At 33.2% G+C, this 19,453-nt stretch overlaps 1 long non-coding RNA gene across 1 annotated transcript; it reads left to right on the forward strand.

Moving 5' to 3' along the window:
• The first annotated feature begins 13,293 nt into the window (after window positions 1-13,293).
• On the forward strand, window positions 13,294-16,570 carry LOC104647654 (uncharacterized). The gene is made up of 2 exons (XR_741769.4): window positions 13,294-13,974; window positions 14,210-16,570. It is a non-coding gene; the product is annotated as an uncharacterized lncRNA (long non-coding RNA).
• Window positions 16,571-19,453: the final 2,883 nt, after the last annotated feature.

Genomic DNA, 19,453 nt, shown 5'->3' on the forward strand with positions numbered 1-19,453 from the left:
GAGAAGATTTAATACCTCACAGAAATTATGCGTCGCGGGAAGATATCAAAAGAGAATTATTTATCCATTGGCGTCAATCGCATTCTTATCAAAGTAAATGACATGGAGAATACATCAACATCAAGAGAAGCATCAACACTGCATCATCTTTCATCTCTGTTGATATCAGCTTGAAGCATGCGTTGACATCAAAAGAAATATCAGCATCACATCAGCAGTTATTTATTTCGACATCAAGTGAAGAGTGCATTGAAGATTATATTGCAAACACAAGGCATAAGCTTTATTTGCTTCACGATAGACCAATCGAGTTGATGTCGCATATCGAGGAGAACAGTGGAGTGTCGGCATTGTAAAAGACATTGTATCCCATTCTAATTGCATTTTTTAGCTGACGAGTTTTTATCTCAGTCTTTGTCAAGTGCATCCGAAAGGATGAATTCTCCAAAAACCACAGGTGCGGACAACGTCAAAGGGACGCAGCACAACGTGGAACTTTTTCTTAGCAGCAAACTGGTACACAATTTAGAGAGGAATGTCAAACACTTAGGACACTAGCAGAGGAACGACTCCACCACAATCCAACCACACCCCTATCATAAGGCATGTGGGTTCTTCTTTAGTTTTGTCAGTTTCAGTCTCGTATCCGGAAATCATGATTTACCGAAAGCAAGTTTTGAATATAAGTGACAGTGCACCACATTCATGGCTAAGAGGTTACAAGCCTCCTTTGCATGCTCGTTTAATTCGTTACTTATCCAAAACCCAAAGGTTATCTGTTAGAATAGATTCCATTTCCAACCGATCGAGTCGAACTATAAATGTCCTGATTTCTCATATAGCCCGAGATATGTAGGAAACCTTGTTTCGGGGTTCGGCCATAATTCCTAAAGTCCATACCAATACTTTTCTCAAAAATGAATATGTGGTCGGTCAAAATTGGATTAGTCAACTTATTTTTCCTCGAATTTCTCGCATAAAACAAAGTAAAATGAGGGAAAGTTGTTGACACCCAATTTTGAACCTCGACGACATGAATTAATTAGCGAGTTTCTTAATTTCCAAACCAGATGGAATAGCCATTTTATAAGATTGAAGTGTTTTCTCGAGTCATTTTTAAAATGACTTTGGACAACTTTCATGGTTTTAAAGCGATAAATATTTTATAGGATTTGTATATAATTAGTTATTTTTGAAAAATATTCAAAAATCGTCCCAAATATATTTAGTTTGCTAATGCTTTATAGAAATTGATTTCTACATAATTAATAACTTATATTCTTCAGCTTGTTATTCATATTTAAGGTAATTATTTTTGCTTGTAAAAACTAAAGGCTCGTTAAGTAATCTATGTTGATTTATTTTGTTATTGTTTGGGCTGAATTTGAACATTATTTCAATACTAAACCCATTTAAGACTACTGTTTGGGCCTTCTTCACCTTTTTGCCAGTCCAAATCCCAGTCGCCTCAATTTTCTTTTATCAATTGATATCCAGCCCACTTCTTAAAATCTAAAACATCCCAAATACTCAATCCGCTTCAGCTCTTCAGTCAAGAGACTCATTAGTTGACCCGACCCAATCTGGGTCACAAGAGAGGGAAGCATTCCATACGCTCTAACGTCTTCCCAAAGAAGATGACGGCAGCATACGCGTGAACCCCACTTCGGATCCCCGACGCACCTCTTTCATCCCACCCGAGCGTGCATCGACGAAAAGCCATTCGGATACACTGTGATTTCACGTGAGATGAAAGATGAAGGACTGCCAAGCGTTCTGTTTCTTCTTGATTTTCTGGTGCAGATTGGTACGACGAACAGAGTGAGGTGGCAAAATCTCGTGGTGTGTTTATCCTTGCCAAGAAATTCGATGCCCCAGATTGTTTGGCCGTTAGGGAACTGTAAGATTTTGCACAAGTCTCCAGCCAATAACTCTGGAGAATTTTTTCAATTTCAAATGAAAGGACTAAGATCGGAATCCCGATCTTACCCCCCAATATCATTTTCTGAAACCCTAGTTTTTCCCCTATATAAGATCCTTTCACTGTGAAAAAACGGGGGAATTTTTTTGTGAAGAAATATCTTGAGTGGAGAGCTACAGAGAATCGAAGAGAAAAATAGTTGAAAAGAATTCTAAGGCCAGTTAGCCTTAGAAAGAAGGGTTGAAAAAAATTGTTTAGGAAATACATATGGGAAAATATAAGGGGAAAACTTAGTCACAGAGAAGAGGATAGTGAGAAGAGAGGTCGAGGAGTTTTCTTTTGGTTTGGAATAGCAAGGAAGAACTCATTTCGGTCGGGGCCTTTTTCTCCGTTTAGTTTTATTAATCAATCCTTTGAAGTTTTTCTCTTGAGTTTGAGGTCCTTTCAATTCCCTGTTCGCAGATCGTGTTTGCGAGTGAAAGATCGTCAATTCAAGCCAGTTATTGTCTATGTCTCGCTGCACACCAAAAGGTAATACTCATTTCACTACGAATACATGTTACTCTCAGTGTGTATCCATTTGGACCTCTTCTATGCGCATGGTTCATATGTTTGCATTCACAATGTCTTTGAGTCAATGTTAGATGTTTAGAGTGATGGAATCTGTTTGAAAATCTATGTGTGTTCGTTTTTATTTTTTTGTTTTTTTTCGCTTGTTTTCATGGATTTTAATGTTCATTTGAGCTTTTATCTCTGTCCGTGCTCTTCTTCAGTTCTTGAATGTTATGTTCACCATGAGTTCTTTGTTTACTTCATTTTCTCATCTGTAAAATGTCATCTTATTTCTGTTTTCCTAATATTCCTCATAGCTTGTACATATCTTCTTCTTTTTTTCATTTCTGGTTGTCTTGTAGTACGGCTAATTCTAGGGTTTCATCGCTAGTTGTTTAGATATTATTTAAGTCAAGTTTAAATGTTCGATTTCCTTTAAATTTATGGGTCGTCCCTGTTGTTTGGTTCCGAATGGTGCATAATATTGGTCTCGATGATTTTTACATATCTTAGGATAAATCCATGCTACTCTTTTATTGATCATCTGTTGCAGGAAATGCTCCATAGTCCCTGTATATTTACTCAATTTGTACGTTTTTTCCTTTAGGATGACATGCTTGGGCCTTTCTTTTATTCATACCATCATTTTGCTTAAAGTTTTGGCTTATGAAGAATCTACCATTTGCAATTGAGCTTATAACATGTGATTTTCTTGATCTAAATTTCCTCGAGGCACTCTAGAGATTAGTTTATTTTAACGTCATTCGTAAGTCAAGTCAAAAATTGCTCAATGTAGGACTCTCCATTAGTTAACCTAACCATGATTTGGGTTTCGTTGTATTATCTGGGAATAAATGATATCAAGTTCAAATCAAATATACCATTCATTAAGGCCATGACGTCCATAGCTTTCAAGTGTTGGAATTTGTCAAAAAGAAAATTTAGTAACTTACTTATGCCTAAGAGAAGATTTCAGTCGACTAGTTTTTGATTTAGAAGCATGAATATGTGTTACATAGCCAATAAAATTGTTGTTGATGTATCGGTTACCGTGCCATCATTTTATTCTATTTATTTGATTTCTTATTTGTCGAGTTGATCAAGCTTATTTGTAAGTTTCATTATTTATGGATGGAAGCTAATTTATGTCCCTCTATTTTCATGTGACTTCGGGTGAGTTCTTGAACGTCAATAACATCCTTCTTGCATTTCGATAAATTCATAGAGGATCAATATCATTCATCGAGCCAAGCCTTGAAACAGACGAATAGATTCCAAAGTTTAAAAGATTGAAGAAGTCGAAGAAGTTTGGCATAGGAGATCTTCTATTTTCATTTTGCATTTTTACTTTTTAATGGGCCTAAGACCTTATCGTCTTTTACTTTTAGTACTCACTTTGTATTATTATATGCTTAGTTTAGGACAGGTACGAAAGGAAGAGAATGAATCAAGAACCCAAAATGTCGGAGTGGGTCAAAACCCAAAGCAGGTCGGTCCAAATTCTGGTCAAAGCTGACAGAAAACCCGAATTTGGACCCAATATCTCTCTCTCTCTCTCTCTCTTTCACCTATTTGCTTGTTGTTTTCTTTCTTTATTTGTTGTTAGCCTTAAGTATAGAAAATCCGAATCTCCGCAAACGCCATAATGTTGTATCCACTCAAAATGATTTCAAATCCATTCTAGTAGAGCGAATAAAACTTGCAAATCAAATTAATTAATTTATTTCATAACTCTAAAACTATACTTTACCTCAAATTAAGCAATCTTAGCCGAATAATTTAGTTGTTGGATAACCGTAAGTTAGCGGAATGTTTTAGGTGTTCTAAAACCTTCTTAAAACATTAATAGGAATCACCGAACCCCTTCAAATGTTTCCAAACGATTTTTCTGTTTAAGTTATTTGAAAAAATAACTTTCTTAATTTTTCCTAAAAAAATTAAGTGGCGACTCTTTAAAATCAAGAATTCTTCAAAAACAAATATTTTCCAAATTCCGGATAAAACAAACATCCTAAAATGCAACCTGTTAGAGGTGAGAAATTCTGGAAAATTGATCTTTCTCAAGCTATGCAACCACCAAAAATTCATAAATTGGTTGGTAGACCAAAATTAAAGAGAGTAAGGGAAAAATATGAGGCAAGAAAAAGGGAAGGATTATGGTCGAAAAGTAGAAAAGGATTGCAAATGACATGTTGAATTGCAGTGTTGTAGGTCATAATCAAAGAAGTTGTCCTCTAGTAAGTCATGTTTTATCAATTTATAATTACTTCCAATGTATAAATATTTATCTTACACTTTGAAAAATTTTACAGCTTCAAGAAGGAAGACAATTTCTCCCAGATGAACCAATCTTTATGCAAACTCCTAAATTTGTTGCATCTTCTAGTCGACAAACAAGCCATCAATCAAGTGAAGAATTCAATGAAGCTGCTGGCCCTTTAAAATCAAAGAGAAAAAATGTTTCAAAGGACAAAGTTGATGCACTCCCAAAGAGGTCTAAAAACGATGGAAAAGGAAAAGTTGTTGCACCGTCGATTGCAATTGTTGATGAGGATGAAGTTGAAGACGATATTGAATCTGAGGATACAGTCCTTGCACCTACAGATATCTGAAGAAAAAACTAGAATTCAAATGAAGAAGATGCTACAAGAACCAATTGGTTCAAGAAAGATTATTTTAAGGGTGATGAAAATGGTGTCGTTGCCCCTACTAATTTACCATACTCACCAAAAAGCTAACTTTGAAAGGCAAAGCATGTGTGACCTCAAATCTGTTGAAAAAAGACATAGATAAAAAGATTGGGGGCAAGCATTAGAAAGTAGTTGCTAAGTATTAATTTAAATTTTTTGTTTAGTATGTAATGGCACAGTGGAAATTCTTAAAGTGCTATTTTTGGAGGGGCAAGCATTACAAATTAGTTTGATAATGTTTTGTGGGCTGACAATATTTTGTGACTTGAAAATTTTATGAATGCATTCTATTATTTGGTGGTTTTGTGGAGCTGTTGAAATTTTGTGGTAGTGGAACTGTTGCAGTTTCGTGATCTGTGGAACTGATGAGCAGACCATAGTAATTGTTTTAAAGATGCATCACTCAATTGTTTTCTTTTCAGGTCCAACATATGAGTTGGAAACACTCGTTGATGGCTGGCTTCAAGCTCCATTACTCTTGGTGTTATGATTTTTAATTGTTAGCGAGTTTGAGTATTTCTTAGTTTATTTTTTTTACTAGGGTGTTGATCAACGGAGAGATCTGATTGTAATTGCGAATGTAGATTTGTACAGGAGTCCTAATTTGATCTACTGATCATAAAAAGAGTGTAAAATACCTACGTTATATAAAGATTAGTTGTTGATTATGTGCCTCTACCATCATTTCATCTGTCACAAAACTTTAATGACCAAGAAGAGCCTGCTTTCAGTTTTGGCTTCATTTAATTCAATAAAATGGACCTGCAATGCTAATTTCATTGATCTAGCTAAAGCTTCATTCACATTATCAATGGGCTTGTAGCTGATGACACTCAACAGTAATTTGAGTTATAACATGTTTTTCCAAACCAATCTTTGATTCCTCACAGTTTTCATGTGTGGGTTGAAAGCAAAAAATGAGAACAAGGCAAAACAATTTAGCCTCTGAATAGCACAACCCATAAGAGGGAAAATCATTCCTAAAACTTACTCATATATACAGAAGAAAACACATTGTAATATCAAATATCAAGAAAATATAATCAAGATTAGAAAAATATACTGATTGATGACTAAAACTGGAGTCATAGCTAAGCCCAAGTGCCAGAAATTTATAAATTTCTACTGATTTACTAGTATTAGCTAGTAGGTTTTCTTGTAGTCTTTTTTATCTTCCTCTGGTTTAAGTTATCAGCAACTTATAGTGAAAGTCACAAGTGTATAGTGAAATTCATATCTTTCACCTTTGAACAGAGAAAGCAACAATCATTGGCTTACTGCCAAATTGATGAGAAAGCAACAATCAATGCTTACTGCCTAATTGAAGTAGTAGACATAACAATCAAAACGAATGCAACTTTGCCAGAAAATGCATACACCAATGTATCATTAGTAGACATAACAATATTGCATAATTCTTCATTAGTAGACACAACAACAACCAACATCATCTTCACAAATAATCAAAATAAAATGCAGCTTATCGAGCTGCAAAATTTCATCATTATAATAACCAAAAATCACAAAGCTAACGTAATCTAATAATACTAACTTAACACACACAATAGCACAACACCAAATCATCTTGGCAGCTGCAAAACCAAGAATAATAGCCCAAGAAACTGCAAGAAAACTTATAAATTTATGACCTTTCAACTCTAACTTTGAACCATGTCTTTTTGCTTGAGAAGCTATAAACCATGAAAATTTAATTGACAAAATCTTTTGTGCCAAAGCCATGAATCATCTACAATTTCATTTTTTAATGCATTATAATGAAATTGCAAAGGGAAGTTTCTTTTTATTATCTTTACTAATGAATTTATTTGGCTCAATTTTTTCATAAATCCTAAAATAATTATCTCTAAACACAAGAGAAGAACCATTTCCCATGAGTTGACCAACACTAAGCAAATTTTCTTCCATGTCTGGAACATAAAGAACATCATGAATTTGCTTACCGCATCTTTTCATGTTGATCGAAATAGTACCTTTACCTTTTGCATCAACTAAGGCTCCATTCCCCATATTCACTTTTGTAGTAATGCTATTATTAATTGAGAGAAAAGCCTTTTCATCTCCAGTCATGTGATTACTACAAGCACTATCAACTTATCATTCCTTGCTTTTTGTTGAAGCATCAAATTTAGAATCATAGAAAAGGTTTCTTCCCTTTCTTCCTCCTGTTTTTCACAAAAATTTGCTTGCTCTCGTTTCTTGTGCCAACAATCCTTTTCAACATGGCCAAACTTTTTACAAAATTTACATTGTGGCTTGCCTTTGTGCCAACATTTTTCTGCATTGTGATTAGTCTTTTTGCAAACTTTAAAAAAAAGACTAGAGTTTTTCTCACCTTTTCCTTCAACCTTCTTGGAAGAACCATCATGATCCTGCTACTTTTTTTGCTTGTGATTTTTCTTCTGATGATTTTTTAAGAAATTTTGAGAACTCTCATTTGTTTTAGAGTGAAAATCCATCTCTTTTGGTTGATCTTCACGAAAAAATTTTCACTTCTCCTGTGCACGAAATGATCCAACTAGCTCTTTGACGGAAATCTAAGAAAGATCTTTCGTCTCCTCAGTGATAGCAACGATGTACTCATATTTTTCTGTGACACTAATTAGAATCTTTTCAACAACTTGTTGGTCAAAATTATATCACTATGATTTCTCATTTCATTAACAATATTCATGACTCTTGTGCAATATTCATCAATTTTTTTAGATTCTATCATCTTTAAATTTTGAAAGTCTCTTATAAGAGTTTGAAGATTTATAGTGCGTACCTTTTTGTCACCATACACCTCAGTTTCCAGAAAATCCTAAGCTTCTTTTGGAGTATCCCAAGTAGCAATTTTTTAAAAATAAGCTCTTGAGACTCCTATTTGGATTTTTGCTCATGGCTTTTGCATCTTGATGATACTTAGCCTCATGATTTTTCATCTCCGCTGCTGTAACATCACCATCGTTGTATGGCTCTTCAAATCCACTTGCGACAATAGTCCACAAACCTTCAGCTTTCAAATGTGTTCTCATTCTTATCTTCCAGTATTCAAAATCAGTGTCATCAACGACTGGAGTAAGAACAACTAAAGAATCAGCACCTTTATTTGTTTTGGATGCCATATTTTTTTCTTCACCTAAACCCAGATTAAGAAAGAAAACTTGCTCTGATACCAATTGTAGAAAATATGGAAGGAAAAATAATATCTTGAGAAAATGCTCAAGTTAATTATATGCTACTTAAGGCCACTTTAGATGATCACAATCATCAACTACATCACTATTTATACCACTCAAAATAGAAAACAAAAATTCTTGCACAAATAACTGAATACATGTATCGCAATTTACTAAATACATGTACTATGAAATTCTAAAGAGACTTCTTGAAAAACTAAGAGACAATTTCGAAAGACTAAACATTGATGCATTAATTCCAACAAAAATTGTCAAACCTTTCCTTTGGTTTCTCACATTTATATGCGAAGTTAATCCAGCAATAATGGCATATCTAATGTATCTCATAAGTTAGAGTTGAGAAGAAAAGTCGATATGTTTGGGTTTGGGTTTGTGTTATATGTATCGAAAGAGGTGGATGGTGAGTACTAAAAACTCGAAGGTGTCCATTATAGAGAGTATTTCCATGGACAGGAGAACCAACGTAGGGTTTTTCCTTGGTGCATTGGATATAATCCTAAGGAGAAAACAACGTTAGTTGTGGTTTTGACTCTTTTTATCAAACTTATCGCTCCAGATTTGTTTGCAAAGAAGTCTTTGTTGTCTATAGCATCGGCAGATGGAAAGACAATAGCTATAGATAAATCTACTCAAATGAAGCCAAGATTCGGCACAACTATGGTCAAGTTTATACTTGATCTAATAGAAAAGCTTCCAAATCATATAAGAAGGCAGTTGAGGATGGAAAATCTGGTAAGTTGAATGAGGGATCACTAGATTACACCCTTAAATGCTAGAATCACTCTTCTTCTTTATCAACATTTAATAGATAATTATATAATAATATTACTTGTGCCATTTCAAAATAACAATTTCTGACTTGTGTAATTTGTGAATAAACTATATAAACAACTAATATATCATTTTAATATTATAAAATAATGATTGTTGAAATTGCCATACCTTTCCTTTGATTTTTCATATTTATATGCGAAGTTAATCCAGCAATAATTGCATATCTAATATAATCTCGAAAGTTAGATTTTGAGAAGAAAAGTTGATATGTTTGTGTTTGTGTTATATGTATCGAGAGAGGTGGATTTCGAATACTAGAAACTCGACGGTGTCCATTGTAGAGTGTTTTTCCATCGACAGAAGAATCTATGTAGGGTTTTTCCATGGTCCATTGGATATAATCTTAAGGAGAAAACTACATTAGTTGTGTTTTTGATTCTTTTTATTAAACTTATCTCTCCAGATTTGTTTGCAAAGAAGTTTTTATTGTCTATAAATATCGCAATAGTTGACTAAGTTGTGTTTAACAAGACTTAGGAGAGTTTCAAAGTCTATAAATATCGCAATAGTTCATTGAAGAGTTTTGTGAACTTACATAAAGAGAACATTAAAACATGATCATGAGTTTGAGAGAGTTTTTAGACTTATTTGGGAGTGTCGCGAGTTTGTGAGGGAAAATTTGTAAGACTGTAATTAAGAATTTTGTTTACAATCAAGTATGTGTATAGGATTCGTCTAAAAAGTTTGAGAAACTTTACGGATGGTAGAAGACTTATAACTGGGGGTTGTGTCTTTGGTAACTAAAAATTACAGTTTATAATTTCTTAACTAGGAATTAGAGTTTATAATTCCTTAGGTTACATATGTTTGTAATCTTTCGTTGAGGCTCAAAGTGTAATGAAGTGGAGTTAAATCCTACAGAGGTGTAGGTCGTGGTTTTTACCCTCTATGATTTGGGGGTTTTTGCGATAATATATTGTGTTATTATTTTTTTTGTTTTACAGAATGTAACTGCTGTAATATGCAAAATAACATATAGAATATATTTAATCCTTAGACGAATTTGGGTGTCAGAATTCCAACATAGTGAAGATTACTAGGACATTGAAGAATGAGAATGGAGAAATGGAAAGACCTAGAACAGAGTAGAAAGAAAATAAGTAGTCAAAGACAAGTGATTTGTTAAAAATAAGAAATAGTGTACATATAAAGACACCTAGAAGAGAGTACAAAGGCAAAAAGGTAGTCAAGGACAAGTGATTTAATCGAGGACAGGTTATTTACTAAAAAATAAGAAAGAGTGTAAACATGTTGTGCGTTTCTAGAAAAGTATTTTTTACTTTCGGCAAAACTTTTTTAAGTAACATTTTTATTTCTTTTCTATGATGTATATGTAAGTAGGAAAAAAAATTCTAAAAAATATATTTTAATATTTTAAAAAAATGAAAAATATAAAAATAAAAGTAAGTTATGAGCAGAGAGTTACATGAGGTGGAGTATATTTTTATTTAATTTTGTTAAACCGTTATGATTTAATTCATTTGATTGATCACTCTTCTTCTTTATCAACATTTAATGGATAATTATATAATGATATTACTTGTGCCATTTAAAAAAAAACAATTTACGAATCGTGTGATTTGTGAGTTAACTATATAAACTACTGATATACCATCACATTTGAATAATAATGAAAAGATTATAATATTATAAAATAATGACTGGTTGAAATTACCATGCCTTTGCTTTGATTTTTCACATTTATATTGTTGACAACCTATTTCTGCCCACTCCGATAAATTAGTTCACGAGCTTCTTAAATTCCAAGCTATTTTTAAAATAATTGATATTTTATGAAATTCAAATATATATTTTGAAAAGTTAAATATGCGCAAGCATATTTTTATGAAAGTGTGAAATCGTCTCAAACATTTTATTTTGTTTAAATATTTTAGTAACTAGTTATGCAATAGTTTATATTCTATTTGGAACTAATTATTTTAATTAAGTAGATTATTTTGTCTCGGTAAAGTTAAGAAGCTTATGTGATTAATTTATAGTAATTACTTCTATATTTTGAGTTATTTGGACCAACCAACTTCGGGTCATTTTAGTAAATTAAAGTTATATTCTTTAACAGTCCATTCTTTCATTTGATTTTTCCAACCCCATTTATATGACGAACCCAATACTAATTTATTTTTGGGAAATTTTTTAAAATGTCAATATTTTAGCATTTAAGAGGACTCATTAGCAACAATTTCAATATTATAAAAATGTCATTTTAGTTTGTTATGTATATTTTTATTATTTATTTTTATTTAAAGAATATAATTATTTAATAACAAAAAGGAGAAAATTAAGGGGGGAATATTTCAAAAAAAGGCAAGCATCCTTAATTTTTTCATCAGTTACATTTTCAAATTAAATTTCAATTTTATTTTTTTTTCTCCAGAATTTTACCTTTTTAAAATTATATTCATTCCACAATATATTCTATTTATATTTATTATAGTTTTTTATTAGTTTGTATTCATTTCAATAGGTATGCCGAATTTATCTATATAGTCATTTAAGAAATATATTTGTATTTTCATATATTTTTTTCCTATGTAGTTATTTTTTTCTTCAAAAATCCTGTATGTATTCATTTCAATATGTATTTTATTTGTATTTCTATTTATTCTAGTTTTTATTTAGAATTTTGTATAATAATATATAAAATACAAAAAATTAGTATGATGAAAAAGTGAATGAAATATAAAATTGAAAAGAAATAATTGAATATTTGGTGTACTCATTCTTAAAAAAAACACATAACTAGTTGACATACCTCTAGAATAAATACAAATTAGAAAAAAGTATCAAATTCAGTTGACATACCTTTGTTAGTTTGTATTCATTCCAATATGTATGTCAAATAAAATGTAGCTATTTAAGAGATACATTTGTATTCGTATATATTTTCACTATGTATTTATTTTTCTTTTCAAAATCTTGTTTCCTTTTCTAAGTCGTATTCATTTCAATATGTCTATTACATTATTCGAATACAAATAAACTAATAAAAAGTTGTTCTTCTTATAAATAAAGTACATAACTAGTTGACATACATTTGGATGAATACAAATTAGGACAAATACAAGATTAGTAAACCATGCAACATGAAATTTTTAATAAATATAAATATTGATAGTATACATAGTGATTTGAATACAAATTAAACAAAGCATACCAAATTCTAAAAAAGACTATAAATACAAAACAAACTAATAGAAAATTGTTCGACAACTATCCGATCTTCGTCGTCTTTTTCAAGATCCTCACGAGTAGACAAAGATTCTACATTTGCGTTCTGAATTGGAGGAAGGTTTTGCACACCAATGAGTCTTGCAAATGTTTTTACCCTCTTTCTTCACTCATTTTAGCAGCGGATCATACATTATACACTATTTGTTAAATAATAAATAAATTAAAGGATGAAAAGTCACCAGAAATTGGTTGATTAAGATGAATACCTCTAGTAAGCCTCTTGGATTCAGTCATTGGAGAGTAAATCATAACGGAAATTGAAAAATACAAACAATATTTTTTTAAGATTTAAACAAAAATAAAATTAGAAAAGAAATCTGAAAATAGGATTCTTGTTGATTCAATTTTGGATTAAAAAAACAACCAAAATATATGGCAAAAAAATATTTGCAACTTGAATGTTGGAGGAAAATCAGAAAAGATAACCATGAGAGTAAAAAAAATTAAATGGGAGAGAGAATTAACAATTTGAAAAGATAAATATGAGAGAGAATGATTTTTTTTTCTAAAAAAAGGATATATAGAATTAATTGAAAAAGAGAGATAAAATAGGAAGAAAATTGGGACACATAAATTTTTTAAAATAATGGCATTTTTGACATTATTGCTAATATTTATAAAATATGGATATTTTTACTAAATATGTTATTTATTTTGACTAGTTTACTAATTTTTTCTTTATTTCAGCAGCCCTCTTTCAGAATGTCCCTCGCCCCAACCCAGATGTATTCCCCAAGCCCAACCCAATTCCAAATAATCCTTTCCAGAATCGATCCCAGGCCCATTTAACTCTTTACATCCGACCCAACCCAATTTATTCGAAAGGATCCCACGGTAGACGCTTATTGCAGAAAGAAATAAACCGACCTTCCTCGTTCTTCTTCTTCCTCGTAGTGAGTCTGCCTCACGCGCTGCGGAAGTGCGGAAAATGCAGCTTTAGCAAAAAGCAGTGATAAAACGCGACCAATCGTGTGCCTGACCGTTTCTAGTCGTCTTCCTCGCTACATCATCAATTCTTACGTTTTCAGCAGAGAGGATTCTTCCTTCGCAGGCCAGGTGGAGCAATCTTCGCCATCGTTCGTCCTTGAGGCGAAATCGGACGACTCTCGTTTTGTTTTTTTATTGAGAAATTTTACAATTTTCCTACTATTGACAGCTTCAACCTTATCTCTTCATGGATTTGAATTTCAAAATGGGGAAGAGATCCCGATTTCGCCCCAATCTTTTGGGGAATTTCTCCCGCTTTCTTCATCCCAAAACCCTGGAAGACCCCTATCGGTCCTAGGCTTTTTATTAGTTAGTCCTGGTAAAGCCCCAGGCGTCGTATTTTTTTGAAACGAGGCTCTCGGTAACGCGACATAAAGACATAGAATGCAATGTAAGGGTTACGACGGATGGACCTTACTAAGGCAATTTCTAAGATAAGACGGACGACTCTCCCGACGGTTGCTCAAGCACTTTCAAGCAACAAGAAAGCAAAAGCCTGTCGTACCTAGCGCCATCTGAATAGTTTTCAAAGCAAGCAGTACGGTGCAACAGAGCCCATTCAGTATCGTCTTTGTTTTAGAATATATATATATATATATATATATATATATATATATATATATATATATATTCTCTTTTTGTTCAGTTCAGGGGAGATTTTTTTTTACTCGAATTTTGAGAGGCAGATAACAGGGAGTGAAATTTTAGTCTTTAAAATTTTGGGAGAGAAATTTGGGTGAGTAATAAATAACAAAGAGATTTTTCCTTTCCAGAGTATACAAGAAACATTTCGAATTCTTAGCCAAGACGCTTCAGCTTTAGTTCCAAGAGAACAGGGAATCAAATTTCAGTCTGAGTCAAACATCGGGTATTATTTCTCTATTTATTATTCGTAGCCAGAGTTAGGGTGGTGGAAGTTGTGTTCTCGAGTTCGTTTCTAGCAAGTTTCGCTGCACCATAAAAAGGTAAACCACTGGTAATATTTTTCTTTTTGCTTGTTTCGACTTCTCTGTGTTCTTTTTGTTTGCTATTGCTATAAGAATCGTTAGGAGTTTATTGTTATACATATCTAAATCTAAGGCCGTTTTTTCACTGTTAGATTTTGTTCAGTTAGTATTTTGAGTTTCGCTGTTTCAATCTATTCTATTTTGTTAATTGAAAATATGACCCTAATATGTGTGTGGGCTGTGTGTATATTGATCATTTATTTAGCCTAAAAATGCTATTGCGTCAAGTATTCATGGCTGCATTTAATTAGCATTCACATCGTTTTACTCGTCTTAAGTGTATTGCTTCTTCATCATCCTTTGTTCTCCTTTTTTTGGCTTTTATTTTGATATTTAAAATGTTTCCAATCCCTTAAAAGCTGTCCTAGCGTCTGATGTGTTGCCTTCATGAGAGTTATTGCCTAGAGTTTTTTTTCTCATTGGGTTAATATGAAGATTGCATGCTATTTCTAATATCTTAGTTATTTCTAATAATATTGATTCATGGGATGAAGGCATTTTGTCGATAGGTTGCAATTCTGTTGATTTCTTTCCCGTAATTTCGAAACTCACTATATCGTTTTGTCATATCGCATAATTTAGCATGTTTTTATCTTTTTTTTGTTTTCCTTTTGTTTTCATTCTTAAGATAGTCAAATTCTAATTTATTTCCTTGAGGCATGTGAACTATGACCTGTATTCTGTTCTCTTGTTCTTGAAATCCCTCTCTTCTCGTTTTTCTTTTGACTATTTTCAAATGGGGTTGTATGAGTCTGCATATTGATTCTTAGTAATAGTAGATTATCAAAAACAACTTATTGTTTCGTAGTGCCTTTTCGCATTCTTAAAGGCCATGAGTAAGTTTGCCATAGTTCTTTAGTTGTTATATAGTTTTCAGTTCATGTTATGTGTTTTCTGCTAGTTTGAGATATGCTTAATTGACACATATAGCAAAGTTTCATTTTCTGCTTGGAATATGCTACCGCAAAATTGCTGACCAGATTTGGCATACGAAATTGGATTGAATTTTTTTTAAACTCTTGAATGTTGCTTGCCTACATATAGTTATCCTATTTTACTTATTAGCTGTGGTATGTGTACTGATCCAAGGATCAAACTCATCAGTTTATTCATGCCATAAAATATTTGCTTGGCTATATGAAGCTTGTGTCCAGTTATCTTGTTATAGGAAAAGCATGTTGTGAGAATTTTTTAGGAAATGAAAAGGAAAAATCGATCCATGCACTTTGTTCATCTTTAATTTATTTTTCATATACTCATTCTGATTAAATTTTCCGCTTATTACATTTTCTATTACCTGTTGGGTTCTAGCAATAATTGAATTTAATTTGCATATGGGAGTTAATCATTAAGTTTCTTTCCAAATTTAGATAATGTAAATTTTTGAATATTGTCTTTCCTTGGTGTGTCATTATTTTATTCCATGGCTATGTTTTATGGAATATCACATCTTTGGACAGAGCATGGTCATTTTTAGTTATCACTGAAGCGATTTTCCCCTAGAACATATTGATTAGTTTGTTCAATTCTTAACCATCTGGAATCACTGTAATCTTTTATCTTTAGAAAGCTTGTCTATACTTGTGATTTTTTGGTGCTTGCATGTGAAAAAATAATAAATAAATTCACCGTCAAGTTTGCTTGTCTAAAATAGCTTGTTCTGAATTTGTCCGCTTTTAATAAAAATTGATAGCTTTCCTTAATTAGTTGTTTCTTTGTTCGATAAATACTAATCCTTTTATCATTTTTGCATGTAAAATCCGTTCGAGTTCCATCATGAACTCACGCTCCCCTTGCATTATTGGAGAGTCGTAAAGACTCATAATTCCTCTTTTCGAGTCAATCCATAAAGATGATTAACGGACTTTGGAGTCGAAAATTGAAGTAAGTCGGAAGAGTTGAAGAGATTGGGACAATTAACCCAAGTTTATTTTATTATCGTATTGTATTTATATTGGATATCAGCCTTTGTCGCTTTTTATTTTTTGTATTTATTATTTGTTAAGACTAAGACAGGTATGAAAGAAAATGGGTCGAAAACCCAAAAAGTCAAATGGGTCAAAACCCAAAAACAGGTGGGTCCAAATGCCGGTCAAGGCAAACTTCAAACCCGGATTTTGACCCAAATCTCTCTCCCTCCCTTCCTTTCTCTCTCTCTCTCTCTCTACATGCTTTTAATTACTTATCTGTTTGTTTGTCGCTAGTTTAAAGTTAGCAAGCTCCAATCCCCGCAAACACCGCTTTGTTTTAACGACCTTATGGAATCAAAATTAAGTAGTTTTTTTGAAATATTTCTTCAAGTTAGATATTTTACTTAAGTATAAAACTAAGTTTTCATTTCCCATACAACTCTAAGTATTTTTTATTTTACACAAGTTTTTAGCCAAATCGTTAGTTATCGTATAACCGCAAGTTAATGGAAGTTTTAGGTGCTTTTAAACCTTCCTAAGACGTTAATAGGAATTCCCAAATCGTTTAAAGTTTTCAAATGATTTTTTTGTTCAAGTCCTTGAAAATAAGTTTTCTTAATTTTCTCAAAATTAATTGGCGACTCTAAAGAGTCAAAACTTACAAAAAAAAATACTTTTAATAAATTAGAAATGTCGACTCTGCCGGGCACTAGAAGGATTCTAACCTTAAAACTAACATTACTTGGCTTTAATTACTTATTTGTTTACTCTATCATATTTAAAATTGTTGCATTTTCATGATATATTTTCGCCAAACGGCAAATAGATGCATTAGGAAAATGAAATTTACGTGTCTTTTTACAGCTTTCTTCAGAAATACACAAGAGTTTCATTTGGAGGCATCAAACGAATAGTTGGAATGTGGTCATCTGTCATCGTTTGGTAGCTTCACCACGATGTTTTTCCGACTCGAATAACCGTCAACTTGAAATCTATTCTAGTAAACCTAAGCTAGAGCGAAATCAAAATAAAAAATAAAGCATTAGCCTAAGACGGCTTAACACCCAAGGTGTATTAATTCAATTTAGTAGAAAATTGGCAAAACCGTGTCCAAGGTCTCCTACCTCATGACAGATCATTTGATTTGACATTTTAATGATGTATGTGTGAAATCAATTTGCGGTGGGTGAACCTAACTAGTTTATTTTTTGTAGATATGTACTGTTTTCCAAAACTCGACATGATCATTGCAGCACCACCCCAATTGAAAATGTTACATGACAATCTCGTCGGGGATCATAGAAGAACCCTCAACAAATACGTGAGTGCTCTAATAGAGTTGATCAACATGAACGGTTGTCTAGAATTGGTTGAGGTCCTCACGGGGTATTGGGATAACCAACGAATGATGTTCTGATTTGGAACAACTGAAATTACCACGACTTTAGAGGAGATCAGTGACTGCATAGACACAGTAGGTACTGGGATAGAAAGAAAGACAAGAATACAAGAAGACATTTTCATACCTAATAAGCCTTCTGTAGAAGATATTACGGACTGGCTCGGGTTGGGTAAAGATTTTGCCTACTGCTGCCAAGAATCCCACATATCATTCAGAGACCTTTATATCAGATTTGGACATGAGAGTTTCTATGCCACTTACAATCGAGAGTTCAAGGTCTCCTAAAGAAAATGGAACCAAATTCGTCCTTTAGAATTTCCAATAGCGTTGTTGGGAACAATGGTCTTCCCGCACGGACCAAGTCTGAGCATCAAAACCCGAGTTATAATGCTCGCGAACACTCTATTCAAAGGGTACGAGAACCAAGGGCAAGTGAAGTACTATCATATTGTCCCAGTCATCTTGTCTGACAAGTATCGAGCCCTGGGAAAATATAGAGAGGGGCATCGTTACTTCCAAGTTTTAATTTACTCCTACACGCGTGGATCTTAAGTCACTTGGCAAAGAGTGTTGTGACTCAGAAGTTGTATACTCTCGACAACAAGAACACCCTCAAAGATTTGAATGACATTTTTTTCTAGGCAAATATGGATAATCGGAGAACTAGGGGGAGATGGGTAAGATTTTCTCCAAATTGAGAGAAGAAGATCTCCAGTGGATGCTCAATCGCTTCATCTCCAAATAAGTCGTCGTGGAAAACCGCAGACAACTTATGCTTCCTCTACCAGGTATTCGGAGAACTCACCCCTATGTACCTTTTCGAGTCTTGCGACAGTTTGGAAGGAGACAAACTATAACTGAAAAGGCTTACTATGGCACTTATGTATATGACATTGGAGACTATAGGGTGCACGAAGCTTCAGAAATGCTAAGGGAATGAAAATTTCCAAGGGGATGGATAAATATACCATCGCCCTAAACCAATTTAATTCCGGATATGATGAGGGTTACAAAAAATTATTGAAAGAAGGCATACAAAGTATCTCCTCCCCAACCCCGCGCAACTTTCGCAGCGTAATAAAAAAAGAAGTGAAAGCAGTGGCCAAGCTACAAGAGGTAAAAAAAGAGGCCCAAGTAGTGTACATTATGTTTGTCGAGAACCAAGATACTCTTGATAAGGCGATTCAAGAGGTTGAAAGACTATGACGTGGTTATGATAATCTTGATAATTGGGTTAAAGAGAAAATTGAGAGGATGCATATGAAAGTTTGGAGGATAAAGGACGCCCGGGAGAAGGATTTTTGCTAATGTTGTGGTATATGTATCAACAATACAAAACTCAGGACAACAACGACGGATCAAGACCATCTGGAGCGACATAGTGGATTTTGCTCCTACAAGGTTTTTCTATATGTATTTGTCATTTTAGCCGCTGCATGGGCCTGCCTTTATTGCACTTTCGTAAATTCAAATGGCCCCTACGTAGGTCTGTCTTTTACTTTTTTATCCTTTTATTTCCCCTTTGTGAACGTTTTTTAATTTGTGAAATTTATTTTTGGGGGAATTATCTATTTGGTTCAAATTCACGCGTACATCATTCAAATGCACTAGGCCTACCTTGGCATAAAAGGGCCCCCCCTGTATGTGTTAGGACACGATATATATGTGCTATTAATTGCTTATGTACTATGTTGTTGT

Source organism: Solanum lycopersicum, chromosome 5 (assembly GCF_036512215.1).
Source record: "Solanum lycopersicum chromosome 5, SLM_r2.1".
In the NCBI taxonomy this organism is placed as follows: Eukaryota; Viridiplantae; Streptophyta; class Magnoliopsida; order Solanales; family Solanaceae; genus Solanum; species Solanum lycopersicum.